Genomic DNA, 10,647 nt, shown 5'->3' with positions numbered 1-10,647 from the left:
CCGTTAACCAACCACACAGAGAAGTTAGCACATAATTATACTGTCCAGAAAAGATAAAAAGAATCCTTCTTGTGGGCTCTCTAGTTCATTCTTAGCTAGAAAAATGGTGTAAGAATTCCCTGTCATACAGCATTTCACAGTCCTGTTTTCAGATGTTCTTGGGGGAAAAAAGCCCAAAACAAACAATTAAATAGCTGTGGAAAGATAAGCTACAAAAAAGGCACCCCAAACAAATAACCTAAAATTACCTGATGTCTTTTGATCTCATTAGATTGAGGTTGAGTAGTTTGGGACAATTCTTCTTTTATCAGCATGGTACGCAGGTTGCTACCAAACATGATTTAATACAGTGTATTTACAAATTCTCTCCCTCTAAAACAGAAAAGCAAAGAAAAGCTGTTAGAATGAGCTTATTCTTACTGCATGCACACCAGTCCCACTTCAGCAAAGAAAAGCCCTATTGTTTAACAGATTGAGACATGCTAAAGAAAAATCAAGTGACTTGCTGTCTGTTGAACAAACTATTGACTGGAACACTATAATTTATGCTGATTTCAAAAGGCCAAATCTTACAAAATCTAGATGAACTTCTGCTACAGTGCATTCAAGTGTGATTGAATGTAATAAGAGCTGGGGATAGTGGTTGTGCTACAGCTTAAGGCCTTAACTGTCTTGTGGCAATTACAAAAATCAAAAATTGCCCACTCTTTTCAGTTTCTCTATGACCTTCCAAACATTTGAGGAAAGGAAGAGGGGATATTTCCCTTTTCAGGCTGTGGATTTCAAATGGGGAGAAAGTGTACAATAGGAGTTTTTTCTCTACCATAATTTATTTCATCAGATCACTGCACTCCTCAATTCATGGTTCAGGAGCCTCAGCACCATTTACAGGACAGGGGGAAGTCCAAAGGGAGCAAATGTGGGGAAGGGAAGGGAAGGGAAGGGAAGGGAAGGGAAGGGAAGGGAAGGGAAGGGAAGGGAAGGGAAGGGAAGGGAAGGGAAGGGAAGGGAAGGGAAGGGAATGGAAGGGAAGGGAAGGGAAGGGAAGGGAAGGGAAGGGAAGGGAAGGGAAGGGAAGGGAAGGGAAGGGAAGGGAAGGGAAGGGAAGGGAAGGGAAGGGAAGGGAAGGGAAGGGAAGGGAAGGGAAGGGAAGGGAAGGGAAGGGAAGGGAAGGGAAGGGAAGGGAAGGATTAATAGATTCATAGCAGGAAGACACTGGATGACTATGGAGATTTGAGTTCTTTCAATCACTTTGCTGCATTCCTTCCACCTAAATTTTTCTTATTTCCCGTAGGCATTTGTACCATCAACCACCTGAGTCATTCTGCCCTAGAAGCTCCTCAGACTGAAAGCAAATCTGTGCAATGAGGCATCTGCAATCTGCTCCTTTGTCACCAGTGGTTCTGCTTAGCCCTGTTTGTATGAAAGGAATGACAGAAGCCTGATGAAATAGCCCTTTGTCATGCAGCATGAGAACTCGTTTCTTACCTAGCTGAACAGAAGAGACCACAGAATGGCCTTTGGTTTTGTCTATATATAAATACATAGATGTAAATTTTAAGTATTTTCAAATTACACTAATACAGAAATTAATAGAATAGAATAGAATAGAATAGAATAGAATAGAATAGAATAGAATAGAATTTTAATATACAATATGTATCATATGATAATAATTATAGGCAATATTTACATAGATGTAATATATTTTTAAATATCTAATTTATTAAAATAAAAAATTATACAAAATACCTTTTTATATTGAAACTCAGCTTCAGACAGTTATTTCTGAACACAGGTGTGGAACTTGTGAGCTACGTCCAACATGTCATGGGCCAGAAATGGGATCAAAACAGCGTTACTCATGAAGATTTCTGGAGTGAAATGGCCAGCTAAGTGCTTTTCAAGTTGCTCTGATAATGTGCATTATTTTTGTTTTCTTTTATTTCTGACATTTGAGATATTTTGCAGAGGAATACTGTGTTGCAAAACAGTGATGTATATTATAAAAACCACTAAACCACAAAACTTTTAAAATTCACTGCTCTTAAAGAATCTAATTTCTCAGAAGTCCAGAAATTACATAGAACTTCAGTTTCATCCTCTCCTTCTGTATCTTACCTGGGATGATCAGTGAAAGCTGACATAGGTGCACAAAAAATGGTGATGGCATGGAACAGATTAACATTTTTTCACTGGAAAAGTACTTGGCCAGGACTGCATTCCTTTCAGTGGCCATACAAGCCCTCAGCAGCTGAATGAAATAAGATTACAACACAGTAGTTAGAGCTGTGCTTACAACATTTATTGGCTTTTGTAGTTCAGTTCAACTTCGGCACCAAAAATAACAAACAAGTCAGGCCTCCAAAACACACACAGGTTATTTAAAAACTCTGAAATAATAATTAAAAAAAAAAAAAAAAAAAAAATTAAAAAAAAAAACACGTGAAAATACTTTATTCGCTTTATTGCATTTCTGTCATTTATTTTCATTGTACAATCATAAGAGACATAAATACAGGGTTTAAAACATGGGAAGAAGAAAACACCCCAGAAGATGAGGTCTTAAAAAACCTCCTTAAACTAAAAAACTTTTGTTAAAATATGACAGGAGAAAGCATTACAGTTCAAGCTGGAAAGATGTCATGTGAGAATGTATGAAATTCCTGAATGCATTGACTGGGAATTATGCATTGCAATGGGAGGTGGGACTAGTGACAGAATAGCAACAAAAAAAAGGAACCATGGACTGTATCGAGCTGTGAAAAGGGATGAGAAAGTGCTCTGCATTCCTCTCTCTTTGTCTACTTTCACTCCTTTTTAAAGATATATTAATCTTTCTCTTCCCCTGTTTCAAAACCTCCCCTTCATGAAGGCTGTTTATTCCAAGTAAGGAAGGGGGATTTATTATAATTAACCTACCATAATTAACAGATCTGTAAATGTGTGTAGCAATAACCTCCAGCAAGAACTAGTAACACAAAATTTGCAACAATATTCCTTTACAACAGCACTTCCTATCACAAGAAACATCACACTGGGTTTAAACAAGAGGTCATCACACCTCCACCTCAAGAAGGTACTGATTTTGTCCTTGCAACACTTGTTTTTGTGCGAAACCATCTAAAGATGTGAAGCAAAACCGATCTTCAGCACCTCTTCTTGGGACTTTCCTAAACCCCACAGCCCTTCACACAGTGGTGCCCACCCGGGTCTGCCAGTGCTGGCTTCAGGAAAGAAGATGATTTAGAACCCCAAGCAGAGGCTTTGCAAACTGACTGCAGCCTGAGGACTCTTGGAGAGAGAATACTTGCTCTGGAGTACTTGAAATCAGGTCTGAGCATTGGAGATGGATCAATGTGGGCAGCTCACTAGTGGCACAGGCACCTTCCTAACAGAAGTTCAAGGCTTTGACTATCAACACAAAAGCCTTATTCCTGGCAAAATTTCAACTACTTGGCAGGACTGAACATAAATAAATAAATCAATCCACAAAATGAATAACAGCAATAAACCAAAGAGGACTGCACACAACATCAGTGTACCTCAGAAAGGATGACTGTTGGCACTCTCATTCAGTTTGGTTTTATAAAGCAGTACACCATGCTTATCAAACCTGTAAATTTAAACTTTTAATTAATTTCTCTTTTTTATCTCATAATTCTGATATGATTGGTTACTCTGAAGTGTAGTTATACAGCATGTAATATGTTTGATGTAACTAAAAACATTATTGCTTCAAAGAAAGCCTTCAGAAAATGTACCGTACATTTTTTCTTTAACTGATCTTCCAAAGTAAACAGGGAGCATCTAAAGTGACAAACAATACCTCAGTTTACAAGATTTTTGTGACCTTTTATCAGAGAAAGGCAATGGAAAGAAAATTATTTGTTTTCATTCACCCTAATGGATTGTTTTTTGAGTCCAGTTGCTGAAGTAGACTATTATATTTTGCTTTCCTTTCAAAAGCTGGGTTAAAACCTGCTTATGTTTTGTGAGAAATGGGTTTTGCAATATTAGGTCAGTTGCAGCTAAAGTTCATAGATAAAATTTGTACAAAAAATCCACAAAGAATTCAATTAGAAAAGAGCAGAGGCCTTGTCTGAAGAATAGCAGGAGGCTGCAGATCTCATAAGATAGGACATATTGTACTTGATCCTAAATTTATTCAACCATTCTAATATATTAATTTTACTTCAGTAGTCAGAAGGACACCCAGTCCTCGGCATATCCAGACTTTATTATGCTGCTATATACAAATGCAGAGAAAAAACCTCCTGTCCTCATCCCAAAGAACTTGCAACCCAAGTTTACATTTTAATAGAAATAGCATATGAATAGACATATTCTACCTTATTATCTTTAAATGCATGCTTTTGAATGTATAAAATATCTGTTTACACACATGCTTCTTTTATTTCTTGTGTTTAATGTTCTTGTTCAAGGCCCATAGAAACCAATGGGAATTATTATATTTATTTTCTTAGCCTTTGCATCGCTCTAAAAGCAGGATACAGCTCTTGATTTCTGGTGACTACAACTTTCCCTTCTATATTTGAGCTACATGTTTTGGTCACTGTTTTAAAAATAAAATAGTTTTCAGGCAATGGATGTAAGGCACCACTAATCTGATCATATATCAGTCTCTGCTTTGGGATGACACAAATCACTCTCTGGGTTCCAAAGGCAGGGCAGATTTCCTCTCCATGAACTGTCAGGAACTGAGACATCCTTCGTGCAGAAACCGAAAGCTCTGTGTGCCAAAACCCACCTGAGGGTATTTAAAGAATCCAAGAACTGAGCTGGTTGCTTTCCCTGTTATTTTTCTATATATGTGCAAGGTAAAACAAATTCTCAATTACAAAACCTGTATATTTGCATGGGCAAGGATTTCCCGAAAGTTGAAGGTGGGGATGCTGCCACCTCCCATCAGCTGCCTCCCTTTCTAGTGATGCTTGCTGGAAATCTCCAGCCTACAGAAGCACCAAAACTTTCCCAACTCTTCTTGCTGGAGAAATAGCTATGTTACTCTGAAGCAGCTGAGGAACACGTCATAATTTCCTGTTTCAGCTTCTAACCCATCTTGGTGCACAGAAGCAGAATGGTGCAAGCCCACCCTCTCTCTCATTTGAGACTGTTCATTTATGCGTGTGCACACACAGCCTCATGCTCACATGCCACCACACAAACCTGTTCATTTCCATCCTACCTGAGATCCTGTTCACGGAAGAAAGACAAGGATAAAGTTCCAAGCCTTTATTTATTTAGGGCACAATTTTGCAAGAGTTGTATGTGTAATTCATCATGGGTGATGGGGTTGCAACATCAGGCATGAACCAATCAATCCACAGAGAGCCAGTTTGAAGGATTCATGTACTGCTACACTGCGGGCTACAGAGGAACGGGCTGCAGGGATTTTGCGGCTATTATTATGGGATGAGACAGTGAAATATATAATTTCTATATATATTCTATATATTCTAAGGCTGAGTCTTACAGATGTAATCTTTGATATTCTGCTGATGACAATTAGCTGTACCAGGGTAACACAGAGAGGGGCATACACCAAACACTTGAGCTGCACTGCTACTGAATGGATTTTTTCACACACATTTTTAAACCCACCATTACACCGATTTGCACTGCTTACAAAGATGCATCTCCACAACCACTCCTAAAAAAAAAAAAAAAAAAAAAAAAACAAACCAAAAAAAACCCAAAAAAAACCATCTCAAATCCTACACGCTCTTGAGATAGGTATGGGAAGGCTCAAGCTGGAAACCCAGCTCTGGTCTTTGGCTGGAAGCCAAATATTATTAGTTGTGTCCACAGGTTTAAACCCCAGGAAGCAAACACATTTTAAGCTACCAACATAGAACTGTTTTCATCTTTGCTTTGCATATGAAAGAAATTAGTGTTAGATCTGTAGCAAAACTGTGACACCAAATAAATATTATGTAAGGGCAGTACATAAATAGGTTATAGAAGAGCAGGATAACATCATAAAGGGAAAGTATTTGTGACTCATTTTTTCTAATTCTTTTAGGAGTTTTCCTAATGTGCAGTGCACAATTGAAATAAATGGAAACTTTAAGAAATATTCTACATAAGACAGAGTCCAAAAATGTAGAAGGTTATGCAAGGCTAACTGTAAAAATAAGCAGACGAGTCCTCTAAAATAATATTGCAACATTTTTTGGCTTCCATTTATTGGTTGCCATAGGATTTTTAGTCAGTGAGCAACTGCTAAACACAAGCCTGCCTCATACCATAGCTTGGCTTTTAAGAGAAGAAAAACATTAACATTGTTTAATGAACACCCTTGTCTGGAGAAGTACTAGCAAATGCTAGGAACTCATTTTCCTACTGCCTAAAACCAGAGAGATTTGCAAGTGTTGTGTTTATGATGCTGTGCCCAGTTTGAATCTTCCTCTCTGACACCACGCAAATATCTCTCCCAAATAAAAACCAGCTTGTTTTTGAGGGAAGTTGTTAGAGGAGAAAGTCCAAGAGCAAACAGGTTAAAGTGCCGTGTACACAACAGAAAGGATCACAAGGCACTTTTAATGAGCTATTTGAGTTACACCAGCTGCTTCTGGAGCCAGAGAGAACATCCACTGGTGGACACTAAAGGGAAGAAATGGAAAAAGCTTTTCTAAAGCATTTAATTTCTCTACTGAACAGGTGGTTATGTCTGCTCCATGTAGCACATCCTACATGGAGGGGTATCAAGAGAAAAATAAAATAGTGACATGCTATAAAAAGTAAGTAAATGCATTTGCTCTTGATCTTTTATTCAATCTCCCAGTGCATCTTGATCTATCAACATTCATCATTACTATGTTATGATGCTGATTTATGCTTTTTCTGAATTTGGGTTTATTTCTGTATTTTGTCCAGTGGCTGCTAGATGTAGAAAGATTAAAGCAGCCACGTATATCCATGGCTGAGCATTTTCTCACGTGTTATATAACAGTCAGGCTCCTTTGGCCTGAAACCCTTCTGGGTCAACAAAATTTGCAAGCTTGGTTCAAAAGTGAGCATTTCCAAAAAGGGAAGGGGGGCATTTTCCCTCATAAATTATACATGTATTTACAGTTTTTTTAAATACCCAAGGGCTGACACCTAGGAAACTCTCAAGCTAACAAGAGAATCCTATTCTGAGACTCAGGTTTATAAAAGTTAATGTCTTCTGGACCACCCTACACAGATGTCTATATAGATATGTCCCACTCACTGCCATTTGAGATGCTTGAGGGCACCCCACCACATCCCCACCTCTCTCTTCACAAGAGGTCCCTCTTCCACAGCCTCTGTCTCTCAGCTGTAAATCTTGTGTAGATGTCTTGGATACCCGGTGTATCTCAAAGGGAACAAGACTTTTCTTTGTATGCAAACAAATCGGGCTCTGACAAGCGGGGAGGATTACTCCCATTTAACTTCAGACATCTATGCCTGAGCTAGTCATGCTGAGCTCCTTTTATAGTCAGCAGAGAGAAATATAGTTGTCAATATTTAGCTGGACAAATCCTACCCCCAAATTCCAATTGTGAAAGTCCATTACTTCCAGTTTCAATAGCATTAGATAGTCTGAATCTTGTCTTTGTCCTCCCTGTTACATGTAAAGCTGGCAGTGGGTTTCTCTGCCCCTCTGCAAGGAGCTTGATTTAAGAGCTGAGGCAGAGCAAAGCTTGGGCTTGACTATATTGACTTCAGAAGTGTGGTCAATCTCCCCTGCGGTGCTCTGACAGGGTAACCTTTTGTTGTGAAAACAGTCTTGGAACAAGCTTTAAAACTGCCCTAAATATCAGAGTTTTGGTCTAGTTCTGCAGCAAGAGCATGATGATTCCACTCCAGACAATGAAGCCTATAGCCTATCCACTAACCTCTGGAAGGCAGGTCTTTCCCAGGTCTTTGGGGATTATATTTGTTATTGATTCAGCTGACTGGAACTCACTGTAAATTGATGGTGTCAAGAAGTTGCAAAGAGTTATAGAAAAATGCAGGTTAGACACCTTTCCACTTCTCTGAACAATTGGCATCCAACAGCTACAATGTTGGAAACATTACTTATGGATGGGAGCAGCAACATTCAGAGTTTCTTAATCCCATCCACTATCAGAAATGAGAAGCCTTCTGCCCTTTAGAAAAGTCTGGTGTTTTCTGAGATAGATAGCCTTTGGATATAACATACAATACATACATTTCTCTCTTACTTCTATGGTGTGCTCACCATGGTGGCCTCCAAATGCACTCTGAGTGACCTGGCAGAACAAACCCCATGGTAGCAAGTGTCACTTACAATTGCAGTTGTCCTAAATAAAAGCAAAGTGTATTGGCAGGGTGGAAAAGTCAGAAGATAAAATTGTTTAAACAGAATGACCAAAGGATTTTCATTTTTATTCTATAACTTTAGAAAACAAATTACCAAAAGTCTACGACTGCTTGCAAAAAATACCCTGTATCTGCTATAGATTTTATCTGTCAGACTTATAGACAAGACTATCTGAAACCTAGAAGTTAATTTCCCCAAAAATTACTAACTACAGAAAGTGGTGATGATGCTGTTGAAAAACAACTGTGGAAGAAAGAGCAGACCTTGTTAAACCATGGCATTTTTCAAACTCAGTTGTACAATCCCAGCATACTTGATGGAAAAAATAAGTACAACACCCCCCACCCCCCCCAACAGCGAATAAATAGAACTCAAAATACCACTCGGCCCTTGATAGGTTGGTGTATTGTTCTGGAACAGAACAGCAATGTTTCTACTACAAAAGGTACAAAGGGCACTATCTTCCCTCCCTTTATGTATGCAGAAAGACCACTCATAAGTGGGGAGAAAAAGGAGGAAGGGCACAATCACCCAGCATCTTCTGTGCTCTGAGGATATAAATGCAACCTTGACCTTGTCCTTGCTTTCTACACAAAGCTAAATTAATCCAGGAAAAATGTCATCCTGCAGTAAAATGTGGGTTATCCTCATGGGCTGATCAATCAGCAGGGATGAAATCAGGCAACATTGACTACTCCAGTTTTATCAGCCGCAGACAATAGCAAAATGTCACTGGATTTCTCTGAATCACGCATTTCATTTTGCTGATGTTCCTTTTTTAAATTAAAGACAGCACATTGCGATCTTTCTGACAAATCTCACTTCTGTCCTGAGGTTACATGAGATCACTGGCTATTCATGTTAGCAGCTCCTAAGACAGGGCAAAGACTTGATAATCTACACAGTACCAAGGAAATGGATTTGTCAACATTTCTCGTCAAGTTGAATAGAAAAAAAAAAAAAAGGAAAAAGATTTTTGTTCTCTGCCATAAATTCTTTGTTGCAACCAAGCTATTGCTCTTCCAAGACATGTTCCTTTGACTGAATTAGAGAGTTTTTAAAAAGTAACAACTGGTAAAATACGCATGTACTTACTCATCTTGAGCATCTTGATTTGATTGGCTTTGATTTGAGCTACACAGGAGTGTAGGCATCTTATGTAATTTTTTAAGCAACGCTTACTCTAATAAAAAGTTTGTGTGTAGTAAAATCCTTCTACCCTAGTGCAGCTGGAGCCCTGTCAGAAATTCAGTACCTAGAAGAGCTTCAATTTTTACTCATAGATATACTCCATCTTACAGCAGCTCTAAAGGCTGTTTGCATGGATCAGACATGTTTCTTGCTAATGTGAAAACTAAAATTAGCAATTACAACCACTTAGAAATTACTAATAATCTGCTGTTGTGGTGATCACACATAGGAGGAAGTAGAAATGAACACAATGCCCATTGATGACCAGTAAGCCAGAACTCTCCTCTTCTAGCAGGCTGATACCGAGCTTTTAAAATGAAACCACAAGTGCATGGAATTTGACACATTTTCCAACCTGATATTCTAATTCTGACTAATTCTAATTCTGTCTAAATTTTTTCCTTATTTCCAGGGACTGAATTAGACCAAATTTTAGCCTTACCCTGTTAAGAGAGAAACAATGAACCCATGTGGAATTTTTTAAAAAGTCAGGTCTCATCATGAGTAGGAATCAGACAGCATGCTCTGCCCCATACCTTGAAGAATTTGGCTTGATCCATACACCGCATTATTGCTAGGTGTCCCCTTACTTGGTCTGCTCAGCCTGGAGGAGACTGAGGGAAGGCTTCATTGCAGTTACAACTTCCTTGAGGAGAAGTGGAGGGGCAGGCACTGAGCTCTTCTCTCTGGTGACGGTGACAGTGACAGGACCCAAGGGAATGGCCTGCAGTTGTGTCAGGACAGTTTTAGGTTGAATATTAGGAAAAAGTTCTTCCCTCAAAGGGGGGTTGGGCACTGGAACAGGCTCCCCAGGGCCGTGGTCACAGCACCAGCCTGACAGAGCTCAGGAAGTGTTGGGACAATGTTCTCAGGCATGTGGCGTGCCTCTTGGAAACGGTGCTGTGCAGGCCCAGGCGCTGGACTCAATGATCCTTGTGGGTCCCTTCCAACTCAGTTTGTTCTGTGATTCACGGTTACAGGATGCAGTCTCTGTTTATAAGGGCACATTTGGTCACAGATGAAGAAAGATATTTGCTTTGTACTGCTTCACTCCACATCTCCAGCACATTCCTGCAGATGGGAGAAGCAGAGGCCATGTGGCTTGGTCGCCCACGGCAGCA

Source organism: Hirundo rustica, chromosome 3 (genome assembly GCF_015227805.2).
Source record: "Hirundo rustica isolate bHirRus1 chromosome 3, bHirRus1.pri.v3, whole genome shotgun sequence".
In the NCBI taxonomy this organism is placed as follows: Eukaryota; Metazoa; Chordata; class Aves; order Passeriformes; family Hirundinidae; genus Hirundo; species Hirundo rustica.
This window is presented reverse-complemented; position numbering follows the sequence as displayed.